At 38.8% G+C, this 25,684-nt stretch overlaps 1 protein-coding gene and 1 long non-coding RNA gene across 4 annotated transcripts in view; one reads left to right on the top strand and one right to left on the bottom strand.

Annotated features, from left to right (window-relative positions):
• Window positions 1-25,684, bottom strand: part of KCTD8 (potassium channel tetramerization domain containing 8) — a 215,760-nt gene that overhangs the window by 167,756 nt on the left and 22,320 nt on the right. The window lies entirely within an intron of this gene.
• On the top strand, window positions 14,496-24,107 carry LOC311607706. 2 transcript variants are annotated; one of them, XR_014782708.1, is made up of 4 exons: window positions 14,496-14,525; window positions 15,328-15,381; window positions 20,946-21,065; window positions 23,628-24,107. It is a non-coding gene; the product is annotated as an uncharacterized lncRNA (long non-coding RNA). The 2 variants fall into 2 exon arrangements; XR_014782709.1 differs by lacking the exon at window positions 23,628-24,107 and having other exon boundaries at window positions 20,946-21,264.

Genomic DNA, 25,684 nt, shown 5'->3' with positions numbered 1-25,684 from the left:
CAGATTGGCCACTGTGTTAGCATTTCCCAGAACAGCAGACACAAAAGGATGGATGGACAGAAATAGTGTATATATGTATATGTGTGTATGTATGTATGTATGTATGTATGTATGTATGTATGTGTGTGTATGTATGTATGTATGTATGTATGTTATCAGATATTACATTATCTTTGTTCATAGATATGTATGTTGGGGTATGTGTATATGGTGTATGAATGTGCGCAGGACTATGAAAGCAAGTGCTGAAGCCAGAAATTAATGTCTGGTATTGTCCTCTATCAATATCCACCTTATTATTTTGAAGAAGTTTCTCTCCCTGAACCGAGAGACTAATCGCTATTTCAGCTAGACTGGCTGGGCCAGCCAACAGGTCCATCTGTCCCTGCAACACATATGCCCAGTGCAAGGTTTCCAGTTTTGCACCACAAAGCCAGTTTCTCTGCAGAGACTGGGGGTCCAAACTCAGACCCTTTTGCTTTTGCAGTGAATAATTCCTCAGCCAACATTGTCCTCAGCCAAGTTCACACATATGAGAGACAAAAAGATCCTGTGGTCAGTTGTCTCATACAGAGGCAGCAAAGCCATGTTGAAATCGGTCTTAATTCCTGATAACCAGGACGCCAATGCTGTAAACCCAGATCTGAGTCTGAGAGCCAAGGGACAGAAGCCACACGCTGTAAGGCAGCTTGACACAGTCTTGGTGCAATCACAGAGTGACTGTACCCGACTCTGCTGTTTTCTTTTCTTTTCAAATTCTCATGGAATAGGACAATATTTCTTCAATTTTTACTATTCAATCTACATTTTTAAATACTAATGTCTTTCATAATCACACTAAAAAGTCATACTTAAAAATACTGTCCTACTGTCTATCTGGTAGCTCTTAGTCCAGTTCACACAAAAATAATCATCACAGCCACATAACCTGTATCTTTGGAACAAGTTATTGCAGAGTAATGACCCCATTCAATGGGTAGTGCTTGGCTTAGGGCGATGTTCAGTAAACATCTGATGAGTGGTTAAATGAATGAACTCACAAAGAATGGAAGATATACAATCAGTTAAAGTGTGATTAAAAGATACAAAAGCATTGAAATTGTCCCATCAAATACTAAATTAAAAAGTAGAACATACACCTATATGCTATGTTTTCACAATTCTAAAACATGCAGACAGAAACATAGCTGAAAATAAGCCCCATATTCTTAAAAGTAAATTTTTTCAGAATATATGCATTGTTTTTGTTAATTACCACTATGAAATATCTCAGTATCTATGCTGCAAAATGAGTAATAAGTTTATATCTCTAAATTACAGGTGACATTCTATACCAGAGGCCAACCTTCACTACACCAGCACACACACACATACACACACACACACACACACACACACACACACAGCATACATGGCACAAACATACATGAATGTGTATACATGTTGGTGACCATCTCAGTGCTTCTTGTCAGCAATGCACTTCTGTTCCTTTTAGCCAATTAAAGTAGCATTGTTTCTCAACAAAAAATGTTTTAATGAACTAATTGTTCCCATTTGGAAGCATGCAGAGTGTCACATATTTTCTTAGACTGACTGTGATGTGGTCCATACTCTCATGGGATTCATGATGTAGATGAAATAAGACCATGAGTCATTGCAGAGATACCGTGCTGATGCTGAACCTGGCTTGCTGCCTGTGTGCAGGCAGAGGAAGGTAACAGGATCCACCCTTATGAGGGAGGCGATGGAAGAGCAGATGCGCTCCACAGGAAACAGCTGGCCGGAAGCTGGAGGTAAACGAAATTCAGAAGAGCGCCTACAGAATTCTCCACTGGTGAAGGGGCCAGTGGCAGGTTTCCATCTGGTCACTTCAGTCACAAATCCATCCCCAAGATGCAACAAGACCCAGAGTAATGGACTTGCATCAGCCTTCCAGCAAAGTCTGAGAGATGACTTAGGGATGCGCTCCCAGGCAAACTCCTGTGTGGTAATTTATGCTTCTTCAAATCAGCTCCGATTTCACACACACTTTTTCAATTCTCTTAAGAACGAGAGGCATGATTACAAGTTGTAGCCTTGGCACAGGCAAATAACTCCACATTATCTTTCACAGTGGCAAATCTATAATAAAATCCCAGCTGTGCCAGTGCTTCCGGGATCCATGTGGTAGGTTTTAGCTTCTCATTCAAAACATAGACGGATGCTTTCCTGTCTAGAATGATTCATCTCTAGCAAACGTCTTGTCCCTTACGTAAAGTAGATGCAAAGCCAAAACTTTGCCTGTACCAGTGAGGCCTGGTCTTCTTGAACTTCACCCTTCTTGCCTTGCTTGCATATGCTAAACCATCAGCAAGCACAAACATCGCCTTCTCTGATCTCATTTCTTATTCTGAGGCATGGGGAGAGAATTATAATTGCATTGGGTCTCTGTCTTCCGAGGATCTTTGACCGCAAAAATGCCTAAAAAGTGCCATTTCCTTTACATTGCTCACATGCTATAGAAACGTTAAGCGGGTAGGGAGGCCACAGATAAGTTATAATAAAGTCCAAAATCCTCAAAGCTGACTTCAACCAGTTATAACCCAGCCACTCCCTGTCTTAGAAATGCATATATCTAATTAGTGTTCTTATTTGTAAAGTGAGATGTATAAAAATGAAACTTCATCAGGGGGCCATGAAAATGAAACGATTTAATACTTAAATCTTCATTGTGGGTCTTGGTTAATAGTAAATGCTGAATTTTTTTTCACCATTCCAGCTTCACTCTCTGCTGTTTCCTTTGATGTGAGGGGTTTCCTCGGACACATATGAACATTGTAGACTGCACAATCAAGCTTCCTCTAAACTAGTGAAAACTGTCTGTTGCTTAGGGGTTGAGAAAGTACGTTAACAGAATCTTCTCTTGGGCAGAACAGATAACAGAAAGAGGCCAGCAGAAGCTGTAGAAATGGGCTCAGGTATGTGCTGGCAATGTAAGTGTAGAGTCCTAAGTACCTCAGGCATTATCTAAAAGAAACGGTGTAATTTCCAAGGGGGAACCAGAGCTTGGTCATACAACACGTACAACATGTGCTGTGGGGTAAAATGCAACTGTAGGACACTGTGGAACCAGGCAGATATGTATCCTGGAGTTTAAATTCCTCCTGCTCAAGTGTAAGACCAGTTCTTCTGTAGAGAGGTGAAAGGCGAAGGCACAGCTGTGGGTTGTTCTTTTTCTTTCTTTCCTTTTTTAGACATGGTTTTGTTTAGCCTGGGCTGGTTTTAAACATATGATGGTATTGTCTATCCTTACCAACTACTGAGATTGCACGAATTATCCACCATGTCTGACTGCTATGTTCTTTCTCTCTTCCCTTACTATCCTTTTGATAATATACCTCCAATGGTGAGACAAGCAGCCATGGAATCAGTGCAGATCTCAGGCACTGTCTGAAAATCCATAAGCCTGTTTGGATGCTGTTCTGATTCATTCCATTTTCCTGTAATGCAGTCCTTGAGATGAAACATCACTCAAATTAAAAGATCCCTTACTCTACCTCACTAGAGAAGTCTTCACATAATTTTACTTGCCATACATCGACAAGCATATCGAAGAAATATATTTTCCTACATAGGATATAACAAAATTAGTGCATCTCTCTCTCTCTCTCTCTCTCTCTCTCTCTCTCTCTGTGTGTGTGTGTGTGTGTGGTGTGTGTCTGTGTGTCTGTGAGTGTGTATGTGTCTGTGTGTGTGTGTGTGTCTGTGTGTCTGTGTGTCTGTGTATGAGTGTGTATGTGTCTGTGTGTGTGTGTCTGTGTGTATGTGTGTGTCTGTGTGTGTGTCTGTGTGTATGTGTGTGTATGTGTGTGTGTCTGTGTGTCTGTGTGTGAGTGTGTATGTGTCTGTATGTGTGTGTGTCTGTGTGTGTGTGTCTGTGTGTGTGTGAATGTGTGTCTGTGTCTGTGTCTGTGTATGAGTATGAATATGTAGTTAAACAAACATTTGTAGTATGAGAGTCAATTTATGAATAGAAACTATTACCTGCTACTGCATAATTCAATATTATATTATTGAAATAAGATACATATCACAGCTCTGATTAAAATGCCAAAGTCATGTCTACTTTCACTTATAAGCAAAAAAAAATTTTTTTTAAAGGATGAAGCACTTGCAGGTCCAGACAGTTTCTTATATATGAGCAGTATCAGAGTGCAGCGCGGGTGCAAAACCATGTATCACCAGAGTTGAGGGTTATATTAAGCGTCTTTGTGAAGACCACACATTTTTCACAGCTACTAAAAACCATAAACTTGTTGACTCAAAAGAATAGTATTGATTTTTATAGTTCTGGAGATTAGAAATGTGAAATCGGTCATACTGAGAAAAAACATGTAAGTGGGTATCAGGGCTGGTCCTCCCATAGCCTCTAGAGAACGCTTCTTTCCCATGGCTGACTCCAGTCACCACCTCTATCCCTTCTCATAGCACCAGGTTCCATCTCCAATGCCAACCACAGAGAATGGGTCGGCCATTTTGTCTTTCTGACTCTGAACACTTCATCTACCTCAGAGTTACTATCGTTATGGTGCTGTCCAAATCCACCATCAAAACAAGTCACTCTGAGTTTGATTGTGCCAGATAACGTCTACAAGATCTCAGGTTCATTGTACAGTGAAGCGTCACTTCTAAGAGTTAATGTACTTGTCATCACAATCACAATATTATATTTTTAAGGAAAAATATTTCAGTATAAATGTATCTGTACCCATGATTAGCCAAAACAATTTTGAAAAAAAAAATGGGTATTTTGATAATCTCAAAGCATATTGCAGAGCAATAGTAAACAAGAGAATGAGTCCATAAAAAAAAAAAAAAGATGACATATAAAGCAAGAAATGTGGAGCTGGAGCTTAGACATAAAGGATCACGTGCTGTCAACTGAGAGTGAAAACATGCCAATACTATCAAATGGGGGAAAGGACAGGCTTTGAAAACATGCTGTGTTGAGAACATGGGATATGTACATGGGAAATAATAAAGATGCATCCTCACCTGACATAAATACACACAACTCAAATGTCATTAAAGTATTAAACAAAAGATAGCTAAAACCATAAATCATGTTAAGAAAAATAGGAAAGCCCTCATGTTATTAGAATAAACACTATTTCCTACATAGAGAATGAAATCAATGGCAACAAAACAGACACAGATAAGTTCAGTCACATCAGAATTAATTTCTGTCTGTCTATGATACAGCTTATAACGACACAGGAAAAAATTCCAAATTATATACTTGAAAATGGTTAATGTTAAGAATATATGAAAAACATCTACAATTCAAAAGCAGTAGTCTAAACAAGTAATTGACAAAGTATTTAATGTCATTTTAATAGTTGTGAAATTTTCAGCTTTGACATACAGGGAGACGACAAAGTTTTGGCCACGAGTTCCATTTTGTTTTCCCTCTACTTTCACAGATCAAAATATTTAGACTGACACTGTTTCACTAACTCATAGAGGTGGCTCACTAGGGCTGGCTCACTAGGGCTGGCTCACAGAGCTGGCTCAATAGGGCTGGCTCACTAGGGCTGGCTCACAGAGCTGGTTCACTAGGGCTGGCTCACAGAGCTGGCTCACTAGGGCTGGCTCACTAGGGCTGGCTCACAGAGCTGGCTCACTAGGGCTGGCTCACTAGGGCTGGCTCACTAGGGCTGGCTCACTAGGGCTGGCTCACAGAGCTGGCTCACTAGGGCTGGCTCACTAGGGCTGGCTGACTAGGGCTGGCTCACTAGGGCTGGCTCACTAGGGCTGGCTCACTAGGGCTGGCTCACTAGGGCTGGCTCACAGAGCTGGCTCACTAGGGCTGGCTAACAGAGCTGGCTCACTAGGGCTGGCTCACTAGGGCTGGCTCACTAGGGCTGGCTCACTAGGGCTGGCTCACTAGGGCTGGCTCACTAGGGCTGGCTCTCCTCCAAATAGCAACTAAGGCTTCTCCTTCCTTACATTGGTGCCAGAAGGACAGCTGAAGAAGGAAGCGTGGATCCTCGGGATGGAATGCAGACTCACACTCTTGTGCCCTGGACGTATCACTCTGTCATCCCTTAGTACAAAGGACTTGTGTGTTCTTTCTGCTGTAGCGTGCACCAGAGGCCCCTTTCCTTTCAAACCTCAGTGATACCTCCCACCTCCTGCTTCTGTACCTCATCTTGTTTGTTTAACTGGAGAAAAGCACTTGTACTTGGTTGTCCCTGGCCTTCAGTTATCATGGGCCTGGCTAACAACACACAGGGACAAGGCCTTCTACAAAATATAATTTTTAATAAAAACATAAAATGCACTTTTGTTGAGAATACCACTTGGACTACTAATATAAAATAAACTGAGTCTGTGGGCCAGAGTTTTAATTGTTCTGCATGAGTCTAATTTACCACAAGAGCAAATCCCAGCTCAGCTGTGGTATGGAGTGCATGGAGAAGACGGAAGTCACTTCAGAGCACATTGCCTTTTCCTGCCAAAGTCCATGTGCATCCTGAGGCAAACGACCTTATTAAGTCTGATGAATGCATACAAAGAACCATCTTACACATGTTTAGTGAGAGTTACTGATCACAGCAGTGATGGAAACCTTCAGGAGATAAGTATAATCAAGTGTAAATAGTCTTATGTGATGAACATTACAATTTTTCCAGGTTAAGTAAGGAGATATTTTAAAATGGGGAGACTGGTTAGCCCACAAAGGACCACTTAGCCTCATCGTTATTTCTGTCATGAATACTGCAATGTAAATTTTATTATAAACCTTAGCTCTGTACAGCTGAAAAGCATCTATTTTTTACTGGATGCCGAAAATACCATCAAATGATATTCATGAGATGAACCTAAATATATCAAATTGTCAGAACAGATACGGACAAAGAAGCACTTTCTTCCCTGGCCTGCCGAGTAAGAATACTGATCACCACTGAGATGTGAGGAAAGTGCTGACACCGAATCTCAAGTCTAGATGGAATCAATGACACTACAAAATATGGGGAAGCCATGATATTATGACAACTGTGTCTAGCAGCACGTCCTCACTGAGCACAGCACACCGCAGCTCTGGCAGGTAGGTATTTTCAGGAGCATTGTGAGGACAGACTAACCACAACTCTAGTGAGTCTCCAGGAACATGATCTTGTTCTAGCAAAGACACGAGAAGACAAAAAGGGAAATTTGTTTTGCACTCCAAAACTGTAGGGTGAGTTAAGAAAGCAATGCAGATTCATCTTGACAGTAACCTACCCCTTGAGGAATTTGTGCCAACATGTTTCCAATGTACAGAGCAGCTATTCACGCACCAAGAGGTACAAAAAATGAGCGATGAAACAAAAATTAGAAAATTAGAACTACACCAGTAACACTGGAAAATGTAATTTTCCAACCAATAATAGTTACACACATGCGCGCTCACACACAAATCATGAAAATGAGGCCTACTTACTTACCTTCTTGAGAGTGAAATATTAAATTCAAGTTTCAAATCTAGACAGAAATATCAAATGAACATTTATAAATACCTTCACACACTAATAATGAGATACATAAATAGTGACAATCAGGATATACAAATATTTATGGATTCTTAAGGTATACATAATGTTATTTATAATGGCTATACCAACTATCCACACAGATCTTAAATTTTTCTAATTTTATAGTACGGTTTTGGACAATTAGAATATACAGTTCATGAGAAAACAAACTTCAACCACCTTACAAACTTGGTTAACTATGAGTACTTTCACATCTGATAATTAAAAATAACTCAAATAACATCGATTTAAAATACAATATATTCTTTATAAAAATTAATTAGAAGTAGAAAATTCAAATGAAAAAGAAGTGGATAAGCAGCTACTGATTTTTAGTAGCATAGACCAGACTAGTTTTCACAACTACTATCAGAACTTAAAAGGAAGTTTCATAATGTTCTCCTTCACAAGAAAAGACACATGGCTGGAAAGATCAAGTAACCAGTGGAACCTTCCTGCAGAGCTCATGTGACTGCGAGAGAACGATTAGATTACATACATCTTGGATGTGCTTCCTGTGAACTCAAAAACTAGCTGTAATTTGTCCCGAATAAAACGTAGGAAGAGGCTGGGAAGATGTGTAAGAGGATACAGTGTTCACAACACAAGCATGACGAGCACTGTCCAATCCATAGGACCAACATAAAAGTAAAACAGGACAATATGCTAATTCCATAATGATAGAGATTCAAGTCTGAAGACAGTGGCTCCAGCTTCACACACTAATCTTTTTTTTTTTTTTTCCACTGAAAAAGAAACGGGAAGGGTCAGCCACTGCTTTCCACTTCTAATTTGAAAGCAACATGTTGCCTGGAACATTTTTGTCAGATTTTTTTTCCTGTGTCCAATGTCATTCCACATCTGGCAGCAGATCTGGGACCCACGTCTTACAGGTTGGTCCAGGCATGACTTTCCTGTGGACAGGAACCTTTCTTGCTCAGGGGGGGACTAGAACACATTAGGGGTGAGGCTGGTGTCCTGGACACAAAGCCAGGTTCCCAGGCCCTCCAGGGGAGGTGGGTAGTGAGTTCCCATGCCAGGTGTTACAGTCAGCCCTTTTTAGAATGAGACTGTCAGTCTCAGAAGGCAGTGCAAACTTGGGGGCTCCATAAGTGTTACAGCCAAGGTCATGGCATAGAGAGAGGACAAATGCCCTAGACCACCCAAAAGGTCATGAAATTGTCGGTACCAAAAGGCAATGGAGACTCAGGCATTCCTAAGGCCTGCCATGGTTTCACAGTGTTGCAGCTGTCTGGTCTGTCTGCCGGGCCAGGCAGGCAGGGGAGGCAGGCAAAATGCCTGAAGGCGGACGATGAGAGCCGCGGGCTCAGTGGGTGGTGCTTCCCTGGGGTTCCGCACCTGCTATCTGCAGGGGTTGAGCTGGCCCCAGCGGCTGCAAAGGCAGTTCCACCATTGCTACCTGATCACCAGGCATCCAGGTGCGGTTCCCCTTGGAATAATGGGAGTCTCAGACAGTCTTGGTGGAATGAGAAAACAAGCCAAACTTTACTTGTGAATCAGATTTATAAGCCCTGGGCCGTGGGGAGAGGGGCTGTGAGGGTGAATGTGTCTAATTCCCTAAGGCTAAGGGTACCAGGATACTTAATCTACATACAGTGCCTTGTTCACAGTAAATACCACAGGGTCCTATCACAAGAAGGAGAAAACAGTACTTGATTATCCTATATGTGAGGAGATGACTCCTAGGTACTGTTAAGGGCCATTTGTAGGAGGCTAGAATGTCAGCACAGGGTGGTGTGCTTCGGCGATTTCCTGTGCTTGTTAAAGTTCCTTATCAGAAAAGGGGAGGGCCTTTGTTTTTCCACTAGTACTATGTGATGCCCCTTACAAAATCTGGGACTACCAGATAATGTGGAGTTAGGACTCTGTTAGGAAAGGGAGTTTGTTCTTCATTAACCAGGCAGGAACGGCCATCAGGAGAAGCTGGACTTCACCCTTATGCAGCAGAGTCCGACAGTCCTTTATACAGAGCTACGTCTGTAGCACCTGTAATCCTAGCAGCTAGAAAGGCATAAGGAAAAGGTGTTTGCATTTCTAGGCACGGTAGAGATCACAATAATGAGAACATAAACAGGAAATGTAAAGTATGTGTTTCGCTTACCTTGCTGGCCTTAAGGATTATTCAGGAGATATTTTCTGAGCAGTTTTTATTATTTTACTACTGACTTTTTAAAAATAATAAGCTTACTATTGTTCTCTACAACAGAAATGAAATTTCCCTTAGGATTTATTATAACTAGCATCCTGAAAATAAGATACATTACTAATTACTATTAATATATGAGGAAAAGTAAGAACTTTAAATATTATTTAACATATAATGTACTATAAGTATCATGCCTAATAGATGTGATTAATTTGTTTGACATTACAAATATTTGTAGTGTATTGATTACAATTAAAACTACATTTAAAAGCACTCTAAATTTCTTTTAGGTTCAGTTACTTCTTTTTAATGCAAAGAGCTTGTAACAGACATGTTCATGCGTGAAACAACTGTTGACAAAGAGATTGGGTTTTAGGCTCACAAGAAAGAATCAGAAAAGCCAATTAAGTACTTTTATGAGGGAGGCAGGAGAAGTGAGAAGATCTTTATAACGGCATGTGACAAGTAAAATCAGGAATAACTCTATACTATTGAGCAGTTGCCCTTAATGCATAAAAATTGCTTGTAAATAGCAACTATTTCAGTTTAATTACTAGGAGATGCGAGGGTATGATGTCCAGTCCCCTGAGCTAGGGTGTCCCTTTTAAGTTTTGCAGCCTGCTCTCCTCTAATGAAAAAAATGAAACTTGTAGATTCTCTGTGCATTTTTTCACCCAAACCAATAGAGAAAACCAAAGTGAAACAAGCATTATAGCAAAGTACAACATAAACATCATCATACTGAAGCACACAGAAAAGCTGCATCCCAGCTGGTTCCTTAAGCATCCTCTGTGTATTAATCGCACTCAAGCAGTTGATAATACAGACTCACTGATGGGATTCTCAAAGATACCTTACTTGGTGACCATCAGTGTCACTTTCCAACTCTATCATTTTAAACTATTAAGGCCTCTCAAACAATTAAGTCTCTGATTAGATTTCTAGAGGCCATCTAGAACTGAAGACCCACAGGAAGGTCATCCAATCTAATCCTTAGATGAAGACAGTTTTAAAGAAAAAGACAGGCTGGGGAATGAAAAACAATTGACTAAGGAAAGAAGAACTCAGGCATCTAGATTTTGGAAATGATTACAAAACAAGAGATAAGATAAAGAGGGACTACTCAGATGAAGGACATCTTTGTTTCCTTGAAATTGCCCAGATGTTGAAATTTTAGTTGTGTTTAGATAAAGACAAGAAGTGACTGGAACAGAGAGGGAGTGAGGGGCCAAGTGACTCACCCTAGAAGAATTCAAGGAATATGAAATCAAAGTCAGAGTGAAAGGGCGACCTGGATAAGGAAAAGAGAGACTATTGGTCTTTCCTAAAGAACTTGAAAGTATCTGGAACAGATAGAGGGGAAGACTTGTCTGGACAAAGCCAAAAGGAAAGAAGAAATCGGTGTTCTTAAAGAAATACAAATGGCTAGGTCAGTTCATAATAGAAGGTCACCAAACAAGACATCAAGTGTCCAATAAAGCAAAAGTCAACACGTGGTTCAAGACCCTGAACAGAAAGTAAAATTGAGAAAATTTCCTGTTAAATATCACAGTCTCCCTTGTGCAGTAAAAGAGGGCAGTGGAGTCAATAATAACGTCTAAAGTTGGGCAGTGTCAACCACAAAACTGAAGAAAAAGGAACAAGGTCGGTGGAACTTCACTTTTGTCCCCAGTGACAAACAGACAAATAGATGAATTTTTGATAATCATATTGTTGGTAATCATAATAGTTCATGAAAGACAGCCCTTACCACTTTGTCTATAATAACATAACATTTCCCTCCATCCTTCAACCAATATTGCTTCTGTTAGTAAAAAAAAAAAAAATGATAGAGCTCAGAAACTAGAAAACATTCTATTAAACAAAATGCAAATGCTCCTTATACATTTTCAATCTACGCAACTGGCACTGCAATTGCTTTTTCAATAATATGTATTCAATTTGCTTTGTAATTCTATCACTAAAACAGACTAAGTTTTATTAGCTATAATTACTTAGTTTCTTAAAAACAACATTGGGTACTTTTCAAATTTCGGAATTTGCAGTGTCCACTCAAAAACAACTGTTGAGTGTTTGAATCATGCATAAAACTTTAAAACATCTTCTAAAGTGTAGCATCTCCTTTACTTCCTCCAGATTTTAATCAAAGATTGATGGCAGGTTAAAACCACGGTATTGCTGATCCTAACTTTCCTATTACTCTGTTGCTCCCATGCTCACACCAGGAAGAAACTCAAAAATGAAATAAGAACAAGAAAAAAGGCATCAAAGCATTTCTTTTAGCCCCTTCAATTCAGTAACCTTAATCAATCTCTCAGGAATAAACTACATCTAGTTTCTTTTAGATGAAATGAATACATTTCATAGTCTTTTTTTCTTTTAATCTTAAGTTTCTTAGGATGTACTTTGGTATGGTAAGTAAATACTGTCAGTTTTTGGTGCCAAGGTCTTTCAAGCAAGACTTTATCATGCCTAACTTCAGAACATCTCTTCTGATCACTGTATTAGAAACCCCGAGTTCCTTAGCACACTCTAGATCCCACTGCTGCTTCCTTTAGCTTTCTTCTTTGGCTTGCAGCTTCTAAAGACTGTCACTCAATCAAAGGCCACAGATATATTCAGGCTACTGAAGAAATACTTGATGTACGAAGGTGTAAAAATTTGGATATTCAATGCTTTCATACAAGATGAAATACTTCTCTGGGCCCTGGCCTCCTAATATGTGACTGGAGATAGAAATACACATATATAGGAATTTCATATATACTAAAGAAATTGTCAATTGTATGATGCTTAAGAAAGGACAAATGAAACACATTACATATTAAATAAATATCAGAAACGACTCTACCTATTTCCTAACATTGTCTCTGAGATTCAAAATGCATTCACTAAATGGCCCAAACAATGTGATGTCATTATGAATAAATAAATTTTGTTTAGGCATGGTCATATGTGTATGACAAACTTTCCTAAAATCATTTTATGCAGCGTACTGTGACATTCCACAATGCAAAACATGTAATGAGACTCGAGGTGGTGTGACCAAGGTTCCTTCAGAATAAAGAAAGGGAAGGTGCACATTTTTTAAGACAGAGTTTCACTATGTAGACCAGGCTGGCCTCAAACTCAGAGATCCTCCTGCTTCTGCCCCCTGAATGCTAGGACTAAAGACATGGATCACCATACTCAACAAGCTACATATTTTTACTTTCTAGAATTTTAGTCATACTGTTATTTAAAATCTCATTTCAGTATCTATGAATTTAAGCCTTTCAACCTCAAACATTTATTTTCTCTTTTAAGCACAGGCCTTAGTTTTAAGAAGCAATATAAACAGTAGTCTACTAATGCAGATCCTTGAAAACCCTACCTTCTCAGCATGCTAAATAGTCATTAATAGGATGTCAGTGTTTTACTTCTGTTTTGTAGAAATAGCCATTTGACATTTAAATATAGTATCTATAAAACACGTAAACCCAATGTTTTAAAGAAAGAAAAACTACACAGGGCACAGGCATAAGGCTAAATGTACTTTAACTAAAACTGCTAATAATTAGCGTCTTGATCTGTGTTGGCTTCTTTCACATCATCCCACTATCACCATCACTGAAGTGGCCTTAGCAAACCAATTTTGCGTATTAGTCATCTCCAGAACAAAACACTTTCCAACACGAAGATAGAGAAGGAAGATCGGATCCTGACTTGATGTGGCCTCTGATATCAGCACTAGAAATAGCTGGCCATCAAGGCGGAAAGGGGAGGAGTCAGCCTCAGCCTGAGAATGGTTATTGGAAACACCTGCTTTATATAACAAGCGCTGAGTTGACCTCCAGCATAAAAAAAAAAAAAAAAAAAAAAAAAAACCAAAGCCAAACATCAAAAAGAAATCTGTAATAGGGGAAAACTACCAAGGTGGTCAGAACCCTTTGGTCCAGGATCTTGATCTCCCCTATAAAAGAAAACGCAGGTGAACAAAACGCTGGAAAGCAAAAGATTTACTCAGAAAAAGAAGAAAAGCATTTGAGGAAGCAAAATCAGCAGATGCTAGAGAGCGCCGCCTACAGTGAAGACAGCACTAAGGGTCCTCAGGGTGGCGCTCACAAGGGCTTGGAGATGTTGGTAGGAGGAGAGTGCTCGGTTGGGGATTGTTGCACTATTCCGTCTTCTATAACAACCCAGTCATACAGCGCTTTATAGAACCTCACCTTTGGGGAAATGTGCGCTAATTGGTTAGAAGTGACAGGACCTGCAACAAAGGCAGCGTTGGCTTTCTAAGTTTCTGTAGAAAATAGTGTAACATAAGCTTAATGTACAGAAGGCAGAAATATGTATTATATATAAAAGATAGAGATGCAGTGCATGTATCCAGTATCCTAAACAATGAAAATGTGTTGTCTGGAGACTGAAAGAGTCTCTGATTATCATTCAGGAAGTTTGCCTGTTCTGAGGCTTATTTTTGGCTTGTGTATGCCTCTTACACAGCCACTCTACTGCATGCAGCCTGTTCTGACATCCCTTTGCCTCTATGCCATCACAAGGTCAGCCCTCAGTAGGCTTTGAAGTCTCTATGTCATCACACGGCCAGCCCTCAGTAAGCTTTGAAGTCTATGACATCACAAGGCCAGCCCTCAGTAAGCTTTGAAGTCTATGACATCACAAGGCCAGCCCTCAGTAGGCTTTGAAGTCTATGCCATCACACGGCCAGCCCTCAGTAGGCTTTGGAGTCTCTATGACATCACACGGTCAGCCCTCAGTAGGCTTTGAAGTCTCTTTGTATGTACATCCTTATCCTGGATAAGGTCTGTTTATCCCTACTTTACTTTCTATGTTATATTAACTATATAATTACACAATGATAATTTACTATGATTTATATGTATATAAGTATTTTTATCCCATTCAACCTCCATTACCTCCCCCTATTTAATCATTGTTTGAAGTTTTGTTCCTAATATCACAAATTTGAACATGAAATTTAGAGAAATTCAATTAAGCCTATAATAGACACTAAGAATAAGTAGTAAAATGTAGTTTTAAAGTAATAAGAACACACTTGGCTGTTAACACTTTCTTAATATTATACATTGTTTTCATGGATTTTTTTTAATGTTTCTGACATTTGTCATAACTTAAATTTGAAATCTATTTCAAAGCTAGGATCCATGTTTAAAATATAAGTGGCTTTTGGTCCCATCCTAACACAAAATAAAAACGGTTTAGAGAGCTCTCCAACCCATCTTTAACCAGGAACACCTAACAGAGTAGAAGGTAACTAAATTTCAAAACTGAAGTCAGTGTATTAAAGCTAAAACTGGCTGCTCAGTTGCTACAGTCCTGAAACATGCCTTTATCCTCTGAGCCACTCTTCTTAAACATTTTTGTTGCAGAGAATTAAACAGTAGTAGAGGAAATAGGGGACCATTTTAAAAGATGGGGTGATGCTTTGTCAGACGAGCTTCTTTTCAAATCAGCATTTAAATTATTCATGGTTTAGCAGGTTGTGATTAATATAAATGTTAAATATTTTCTTCATGTGAAGACTCCTCTGCTTTCTTAATGCTAATGTGTATCTCTAAATGCTGTTTCCTCCTCTCTAATCAGGACAACGTGCAAAAATAAAAATAAAAGATATATACAGTAAATGCCAATTCTAAGGTGAGTGTGGGAAAGGGAGAACTCTTTAGTAGTCCAGGCAATATCTGGATGTATTTTGAGGTCAAATGCAACTCAGTCCATCATCTTTAAAGCAACGGTGGGAGGGGCAAATCTGAGACAAGCTGGGGAACTGTGACCAGGTAGGCTCCTAGGAGAATATGGGGGTGACTCTAACACTAGCTGAGACCTTTCTTTAGTGTTGGAGACACGGTCATGGAGACTGAAGAAGGCACCCTCTAATAAGGCAGGACTCCTAGTGGAGGGAGGGCAACACCAACCCACCCACAGAAACTTTGGCCCAAAATTTACCCTCCCTAGAACATATACAGGGATTAAGGTAGGCAGAGATTGAGGGACTGTCAACCCAATGCCTGGCCGAACCTGAGATCCACACCACGGGAGAGAGCCAACCCCTGACACTATAGACAGCACTGCTATGCTTGCAGATAGGAGCCTAGCATAGTGGTCCTCTGAAAGCTCCACCTAGCAGTGGATCAAAAAAGATGCTGAGACTCACAGCCAAACATTGGTCAGGGAGCAAAGAGCATTGTCCAAGAGTGGGGGAAAGGAAAGAAGGACCCGGAGGGCCAAGGGTGGGTGTGCATGCAGACACTGAAGCATCAGCCAAGGACCATGCATGGACTGGACCTAAACCCCCTACACATATGTACCAGACGGGCAGCTTGGTCTTCATGTGGGTCCCCTGGTGGGGGGAGTGGGGGCTGTCTCTGACAAGGACTCTCTGTTGCATGTTTTTCGGTCACTTCCCCCTGTGGGGCTGCCTTGGTAGGCCACAGAGGAAGAGGATGTGCTCAGTCCTGATGGGACGTGAAGTGCTGGAGTTGATGGGGTAGGGGATGGAGGTGAGGGTGGACAGTGAGGAGAGTGGGGAGAGGGCTACGATTGGGATATAAAGTGAGTAAATAAGTTAATGAATTTTTTAAAAAGCAGCCTTATGCAATCAAAGACACCACTCCTCTTTAAAGCAGTAAAATATAAAATGCAAAGTCTTAAGGACAGGATTTGGATATAAATATCATATGCAAGTGAAGGCCTTTATTAAGAAAGTTGAAATAAAAATCTTGCAAAAGGAACATTTTCATGATCCCAGTAGAGAAGATCCCATCTGTGCTTCTCGTCACATTATTTTTATCCTCAAATTTACATATTGTATTTACAAATGTTTCTGTTCTCAGGTTAAAACGAAGAGCTCAAGTTGGATACTTAAATGTTCAAACAAAACATAACAAAATAAATGTGAATATACAAATTCATGTTAAACACAAATAGTTTACTATTTGTTCCTCTTTAGACAACCAACACTTGAGTTCCTTTCCATCTGTCAAATAGCATTCCAAGAATAGCAACTTTATTGCTCAACCACCATGATGATTCAAATGAGCAACGCTCCCCAGGGGTTCATGATTTTGAATATGTGATTCCCTGTTGGGGGCACTGTTTGGGACACTGTGAAAATTGCTAGGGCAGCCTCCTTTCACCTCCACTTCATGCATATGCGTGAAGATGGGATCTCTTAGCTTCGTGCTTTGACAACCTACCTTGCCTCCCTGCCACTATAGACTCTCCCTCTGGAATTGTATATCAAAATAAATTAGTCCTTAAATTGGTTTTGGTCATGGTATTTTATCAGAGAAACAAAACGTGTCCAATACAATTCCCATATAATCATTTCTTTAAGTGTCTCTTGCCCATTCAATATTCCCTTGTTGAGAATTCTCTGTTTAGGTCTATGCCCCATTTTTTTTAATTCTTATTATTTTTCTTTTCTACATATACATTTATATAATTACACATAAATATAATAAATTACATGCAGCAAGAAGAACCATGAAACAATCAGGAAATATAAAAATGTAATATTCATGTTTTGGCTATTTGAATTTGGCAACCTTGAAGAAAACATCTTTCCTGACTTGTTGAGTCTCAAATTCTGAATATCAATCAATATCTATCATACCTCATCTTTATCAACTTAAAACATCTATCTAGACCTAGAAATATCTTAACCCCTAAACAACTAAGTTTAATTGTAAAACTAAACTATCTGGTCTTCAACCTCATTAGAGTTTTGAGAAGGAATAAAAATTAACTACCTTAGTAAACCCAAAGTGTAGGTTAATTGGATTTTTTGGTTTGGTGGTAGTTAATTTCTTGAGTTCTTTATATATTTTGGATATTACCCTTAGGCCTCTGTCAGATGTAGGGTTGGTGAAGAACTTTTCCACATCTGTAGGCTGTCATTTGGTTCTGTTGACAGTGAACTTTGCCTTACAGAGGCTCTTAAATTTCATGAGGTCCCATTTACTAATTGTTGATCTTAGAGCCTGAGCTGTTGGTGTTCTGTTCAGGAAGTTGTCTCCTGTGCCAAGGAGCTCAAGACTCTTCCCCACTTTTTGCTAACAGATTTAGTGTGTATGGTTTAATGTTGAGATCTACTCTGTTTAATAATTAAATTTTATTATTGTAATTTATCCACATTACACTGTGATTGTGCCTCCCTCATTCTTGTTCTTCCTATTCCCTCCCTCCCTCCCTCCCTCCCTCCCTCTCCTGTCCCTCCTGTCTGATTCCCCTCCCCTAGTCCCCTGACAGAGGAGACCTTGTCCCCCACCAGCTGACCACAGCCTATCAAGTCCCTTACTGATAGCCACCATCCCCTTCCTCTGTGTGCTCACAGGGCCTCCTCCTTGCCAAAGGGAAGTGTTCAAATCACAGGCACCAGGGTTCTTGTGGGAGGCACTCCCTGCTCCCTCCGCACCCCCACCGTGAAGCCTGATCTGTCCATTGGCGTTGGCTATATCTGATCAGGGGTCTAGGTTTCTGCATGTATTTTTTCTTGGTTGGTGCTTCAGTTTGTGTAGGATCCCTTGGATTCAGATCCACCAGCCTTGATGGTCTCCTTGTGTGGCTCCTGAGTCCTCCGGGTCCTCCCAGCACCCCGCTCTTCTGAGCACATTCATCTCCTTTAAACATTATTGTTACTATCATGATGTTCGACTTGAGCTCTGCAAATATCTCTAGATCTCTTGTTGGCTCACCTATTAGTCTACTCTTCATATTTTATATAAGGAGTTTTCAGTGACTTTATTTTCTTAACTCATTTCATATACTTCAGGAGTTAGTCTGCTTTTCCACATTCTAGACACTTCTCTTTATCCATCCTGTCATCAAAGGTTATATGGTAGAATAGAAAACGTGTACCCTGAGACTTTACTCAACTTTGAAAGCAGCTGGGTACTTTCTTCTGTCCACTGTGAAGGACAAATTAAATACTTGAATAGTATTTGTTCTCCACAATCCAGACACTAATATGACCAATGCTATGGCCAGTGAAAGATCAAGTAAAACAAGTTAAACAGCCACACAAGTATATTAAATGCCATCCTGGGTAAAAGATGTTATCTGATAATATAAGAAAAAAATGAGTCCATGAAAAAAAAAATGAATCCATGCTTCTAGGTATAATTGTATAGTAGTAGTTAAAATTATGATCTTAAATCACTAAATATTCAGCAATCAGAAAGTAAATATCTGTAACAGTATTTTATTGATGCCTATATATTTTATTAACTAGGAAACCTGATTATACGTGGCAAATGGATTGCATTTAACAAGAATGTTTTACTAATGAGAAACAGTAAGTCCATGAAATGGCAGCCCTTCAAATGGCCATAGCAATATGAAATGAAAGTAAAGATTTTCCAGTTGAGAAGGATTTGAACAGACAATTTCCCAGTGGTGTTTTAATATCAGTATCTTCTTGGTAGATAAGGGCATTGTGATAAATGCAGGAAGACTACAAAAGCACAATCAAGTATAATCCTTGGCTCCAAGACAAACTTGCCCTAAACTGCATTGCTGTGGTGCAAAGGCCTCGTGCCGGAAAGCTGATGAAGAAAGGGTGCTTCTACTTATTCTGATGTGCGGCCAAAGGATTTTTACCCTATTACAGGGTAGCACAATTTAACTCTTTCTATGTATGCATACTTAAATTTTTATTTTTTGAAAGTTAGGTGTAAGTCCTGCTAAAAGGACAAAAGTCATACTTTATACCAATATTGGGCCAAGAACCAACAGCTAGAAAGAATACAGTCCCTAGAGCAGACCCTACTGGTGTTATGCCTAATGGCTTCTTGTTTTCCCTATAAATAATCTATCTCTCAACCTTCACCAGAGAAGTTTCTATTTTCAATGGGTGGTGATTAGCAGACATCTACAATGGGTCAAAGTGTACAGACTAAGAGAATGAGAGTGTGCTACAGGGAAGAATATATATATATATATATATATATATATATATATATATACACTCCTCTACAAGACTCAGGAATCACTGTGGAAGAAAGAATGAAAAGATTTCAAGAGCTATACCTGGTGAATAACTACAAAGTAACATTATCATCTGGACACAACAGGACAGCTGCACATAGGAATTAAGAGTTAACCTGAAAATATGAACAAACCCAGTTCACACCCAGACAAAACTAAATACCAGAGTGAGGAGGAGACTTAAGGACAGGATCCCACCACCAGCCATGGACCAAATGGCAATTGTTAGTTGTTGAAAGAGGGAGGGAGAGTTCTCTCTAAGAGCGTATTCTCTGGCAAATCAACCATGCTCCAGTGGAAAGCTAAACATACATCTATGAATATTTGAGCATCACTAATTGATCTTAGAGGGTTTAAAGAAAAAGACACAAAGTTAAGCGAGTATAGAAGATGGATTAATCCAAAAAGTTAGAGGAGGCAATTTTTTAAATGCTGTACTAAACTAGAAATTCTCAAAGAACTAAAAAAAATGTTTTAATAAAATGTCACAGTTGGAAAAAGAGCATTTTGACTGGAGGAGCTATAGCAGTAGCTGTGAAAGCCTTGACTTGGAGAAATTGTAAAGATTTGAGAAGGAAGGGTAGGCACTCAGAGGCAAAGCGTACAGAATGGGATCTTGGGTGCACTCTTCAGCTAAAATACAAGTGATTATATTACGGGGAAAACTACAGCAACAAAGGTCACTGCATCAGCTACTGCAACATGGGGGAAAATATACTAAAGAATTTAAAAGGGGAAAATTAAAATGTTTTCAACACCTTTATTGCTTTAAAAAAACAAGCTAATAACTTTCATTCTTGGGTTTCCAGTTTATGGTATATTTGAAAAGGGCAAAGATTTGGAATAAATGCTAAAATATAACACCTAGAAAAGAACAAAAATTTAAACCCAATGACTGGAATAATAGACAATTACTAGAGCATGTGCAAATGCCCAGAATATATTGTGGAAGCTTTACTGCAAGCATTTTCAGACACTGGTATTTCAGCTGGGCAGTGGAGCTCTGCTGTATTAATAACACAATAACAAGAATGATTTCCTTCATGGGAACCCTGTAGCACCATTCTCTGCAACATTCTTTCTAAAATCTATCAGTTTCTCTCACTTTTATTATGCTAATTCTATCTAATGGAAGCTTCATAGTATCTGAGACAGAGCTATAAATAACACTTCAATACTTTGAAAGAAAGCTATGTGATCTCTTTAATCTGTAGATTGTATAAAAGAATGTATTCAAACCAATGATCATGGACTTCGCTTCTGACGCATTTCTTATTGCTCCTGATTAGTGGCTGGAGGAAAAAAATACTTGATAGAGGACTAAACAAAATAAGGTAATGATAAACATTGTAGTGCTCTTTCTGGGGATAAATTAGTTATATTTTTATTTACATTAACAAACTTCATCATCTTAAATATTTTATGACCTAGCTACAATGACTTTTTATAGTTTTCACTTTGAAAATTTGCAGACAAGGTTAACTAATGTGTGTGTGCTGGAGGGAGTTGGGGTGGGGGGAAACAAACCTCAAACCCCGATAATGCTAGGCAAGCCTTCAACTAAAGTGCAAGCTCTTTCCAAGGTCTTTTTTTTTTTAAAGTAATTTATTCAGATTACATCTCAGTTATTATCTGCTTACTTGTATCTTCCTGTTTCCCCTCCCTCCCTCTTTCATCCCGCTCCCCTCCCCTAGGTGTGTGACAGAAGGGGACCTTGTCCTCCACTATAAGATCACAGCCTATCGGGTCTCTTCCTGGTACCCTGCTTACTCTTACGCTGAGTATCACCAGTTCTCCCCATCAAGGGGAAGTTAGTCAAATAGGGGGCACCAGAGTTCATGTCCCAGTTGGTCCCCACTCTCTACACAATTGTGGAGAATGTGGTGTCCATTGGTTACATCTGGATGGGGGTCTAGTTTACTGCATGCATTGTCCTTGGTTTCTTTCCAAGGTCTTCATGAATGTACACAATGGCATGGATGCTATGATATCCTAACTTGACATTAATTTATCAAGACAGTTCCCCAAATATACTTGATTCTGGTCATTTTTATTTGGCAAACTTTTGAATAGCTTCAATAAATTTAGCATATATAGAGTTGAATAATCTTCAAAGGATTATAATATCTAATTGTAATACAAAATATTTAGTTAATTGGATACAGCATGTTATGTTTCTATGTATGTACATATATTTAGCAATAGTAATTAAATAAAAGAAGCCATGAACTTGAGAAGGAGTGGGATGTGGGCACAGGAGAAGTACAGTGAGAAGGAGAAGGGAATTGTGTAAATGTATTACACAAATAGGAAATTTTAAAACAAACTTAGGAAACACAAAAAGCAAACAAGTTACTTTATCTCACCTTGTGACACCCTTTACTATGAAAGTGGGAACACAATGACAAAACAATGACTAGGGACAATATTTCAAACAACAGATACTAATGTGATCTACTTGGGATATTATTTGCTCTGAAGAACAAACAAACTAGTGGCGTAGATAACAAGCCCATAACACTATTTTCTCATAATTGAAAAAAAAAATGAAGCATTCAGCACAATCTTGTAAAATCACTATAGTATTGACTAAGAACACAGTACAGAATAAAGATATACTGTATGAGTTATTTCACACTGTCATTATCACTTTGTCCACCAACCTGTTATTGAACCTTTGTGGCACTTTACAGAACTCCAAAAGCAATATGTAGTATTATTCTAGCAAGGAATAAAGAGTCATTAGAATATAGTTTCCCTAGTGAGAACAGTGTTTCTCAACCACTGGAGAAATGTTCATGTCCACCTGGTTCATTTGCATAAAAGCTTTAAAAGAGGAAATGCACACTATCTGCTACATCTGTTACAAGAGCATGGAGCCAAGTGTCTTTGACTATTAGCCTTCTCTCTAATAAAGTCTGCAGACAGAGTTTGGCCTATGGTAACATGGTAATTAGTAATACTTAATTGGAACAAAATTGTTTCCAAAAATGTATTGGAATGAAAAAGGAAGCACTTACTATCGTGACATTTAAGATACGGTCTAAAATAATGTTGTCATTTCTCTTAGCATATTGTTGGCATTTGTTAAATTATTTAATAGGCTTAAGCTACTTCCTGGGGCTTCGGGTAGATGATATTAAATTATTCAAAGGGTTGATCCAAAGCAAAAAGGGAAACATGGACATTTTTTTCTTTCAACCTTTTATTCTCACATTTTCATGGTCATTTGCAATTTATTTGTTAATTCAGGAAGCTCAACTAAATGTGATCTAAATGCTGTGGAAGCCATCCACAGATAAAAGATGCTTACTCTGCCCTGATATCCTGCTCTTTGATAGTGTACATCTTGTATTAATAGAACCTATGACATCCTACTAATGCACACATGCTGCACAGGAGAGGAAAGTCATTGAATAATTTACCTATATTGACAAGGAGAGGCATGAGAACACCTAAATGAATTATAGGATCTTTCAAATATGAGAACTTTCTACAGATGATGCAAATGTGCTACCTAAAATATGCTACCTAGCAAATAGTAACTCCATAGAGGCAAATTCTGCAAGTGACTGACACCCGTATTAAAAGACAAAGTCTGGAAAAGAACTCTCCACTCATCGAGGCAGAAATCTCTAAATCGCATAATCTATGCCCTTCCGGCCTGCAGTGGGGAAGAGGATTATTTGAACTTCGATGTAACAGTAGCCGCCAAGAGTTGACCTATGAAATTTAACTTATAAAGGATAAAATGCCCCACATAAAGAACCTTGCCCCAAAGACAAGATTTCTCCAAATTAGTTCTGTCAAAGCAATTCTGAACTCCAACTGCGGTATTGTTATTTGTTTTTAAATGTTTAAAACAATGCAACCCATTTTGATCTGCTTTGTTCCAGATCGGTTAAAAATTTCCAGCTGGGCAGTGGTAGTGCACTTGGGAGGCAGAGGCATGCAGGTCACTGTGAGTTCGAGGCCAGCCTGGTCTACAAAGCAAGTCCAGGACAGCCAAGGCTACACAGAGAAACTGTGCCTCGAAAAAACAAACAAACAAGCAAAAAATCCCAACACCCAAATGGAGTTCCAATATGGAAAATTAAAAAACAAACAAACAAATGAACAAACAAACAAACAAACAGAGTGCTCTTGGTAGTGAACTATATTCCACCCATAAGAATGTTAGACGTATATTACAAATAAGTGAGTAAAAAATGAGAGCACTCTTTAGGGCTGTGAGTATATTTTAAAATGTTATTCTTAAACTGTTGACCTGACCTTCAAGTCTGAGGATTAGATTCTGGGTTATTTTTGCTGGAGTATGAGAACTCTACCAATGTCCTTTTGTAATTCTTTAGAATCCCTTTATGATGGCAATTTTTAATAAACAGACCAAATACTGTTGTGCATTATTTGAAGAATTTTAAAGACTTCAATTTCATACTTGTATTGACCTAAAAGTAATAGATATATTTTAGTTTGCTATACTTTATGTATATTATTTCAAAATATTATGCTTGTATTTTAATTTCCAAAGTATTTCCTGAAATACTACACAGTGAGAATGATGCTTAAAATAACTGAGTTGCTCATCCAATGACAAAGTTACTAACTAGCCAAAAATAAATAAATCCTCATTTGTCTGATCCAAAAGCTTAAGACTTGAATGGAAGTCACAGGGCTACAGCTCCACTGTGAACGGTGGAGCATTCCTTCACCTACAGCAAACATCTCGAGAAAGGATAGTTTGAACTGAACTGTCTTAAGTGGTGAATTTATATATTTTTCCTATCACATTATCAGAATTGAGTTTGTATCTTTCACAGAAATAAAAATAAAAAGCTTATCAAGAATTCTGTCTATAATATTGCTCACAGACTATCACTTGCTAGAAGAAACTTGTTTAACAAATTGTGTCTTGGAAAAGAATTTTTTCACTGAAAATTGTTTTGAATTAAAATGATAACCCTATGCATTCTACTAATTTGCTGGATCAAAGGACCTTGATATTTTCTAGTTGTTCATCACAGAGTTCCCGGGTTAAATGATGTGAGGGGACAAAGTGGACACTAAAGAAACCGCTCTCCCATCTCCAGAAGACCCTTGAGGAAATCTCATCCATGAAGCCTACAAAAGGAAGTAAAATAAGTTTTACAGACATATGAGAAAATCACCTTAAATAAGGTATGAACCAAGAAAGAAGAAGAAATAGGAAGAGGAGGAAGAAGAAAAATATAGATAGATAGATAAATAGATAGAAAGAAAGAAAGAAAGAAAGAAAGAAAGAAAGAAAGAAAGGATATTATCTAAATGTATCTTGGTGAAGGAACATGTGGACATGTTTTAATAAGGTCACCATAATAACTTGGATACCTCACAAGGGGCTACAACACTGAAGGAAGAAAAATCTCTATTCCAGTAACCACTAACTATTAAATGCCTCTAAGTCTTTGGGGAAGAAAACCGCCTTGTGAGTCCCTTCCCCAGTCCACGAGGAAGTGTATAAATACAGCTGCTCATACTCCACAAAGGCAATGGCCATATTACACCCGGAGAGTGTCACTCCACAATAGACAGAAACCACACACCCAAACATTTTTGTTTGGTTGGTTGGTTCACTTATAGGAATAAAAAATCAGTGGTGGCATTAGCCAACTGTATCTACCACAGCTACTTTCCAGAACAAGCTCTTCCAAGATTTGTGTTTTGTTTTCAAAAACGAAAAGCTCAACTGGAATAAGGAAGAGCACAGAATATCCTCAAGTTTTCTGGGGGAGTTGGGTGGGGATCCTTCTTTTATAAATTATCTTTACTTTTGTCTCTATTTTAAAATATGGATAAACTTGTCTTATAGTCTTTCAAATGAGGTAACTCTCTTGTCACCCCCTGTTATCCAAAGGATTCCAACTTCTGCCTTGCCAGGAGCAAAGATTTCTCCTATTTAAACAAGAGACCATAG

This window comes from Acomys minous (genome assembly GCF_964271855.1).
Source record: "Acomys minous genome assembly, chromosome: 10".
Lineage (NCBI taxonomy): Eukaryota > Metazoa > Chordata > Mammalia > Rodentia > Muridae > Acomys > Acomys minous.
This window is presented reverse-complemented; position numbering and strand designations above follow the sequence as displayed.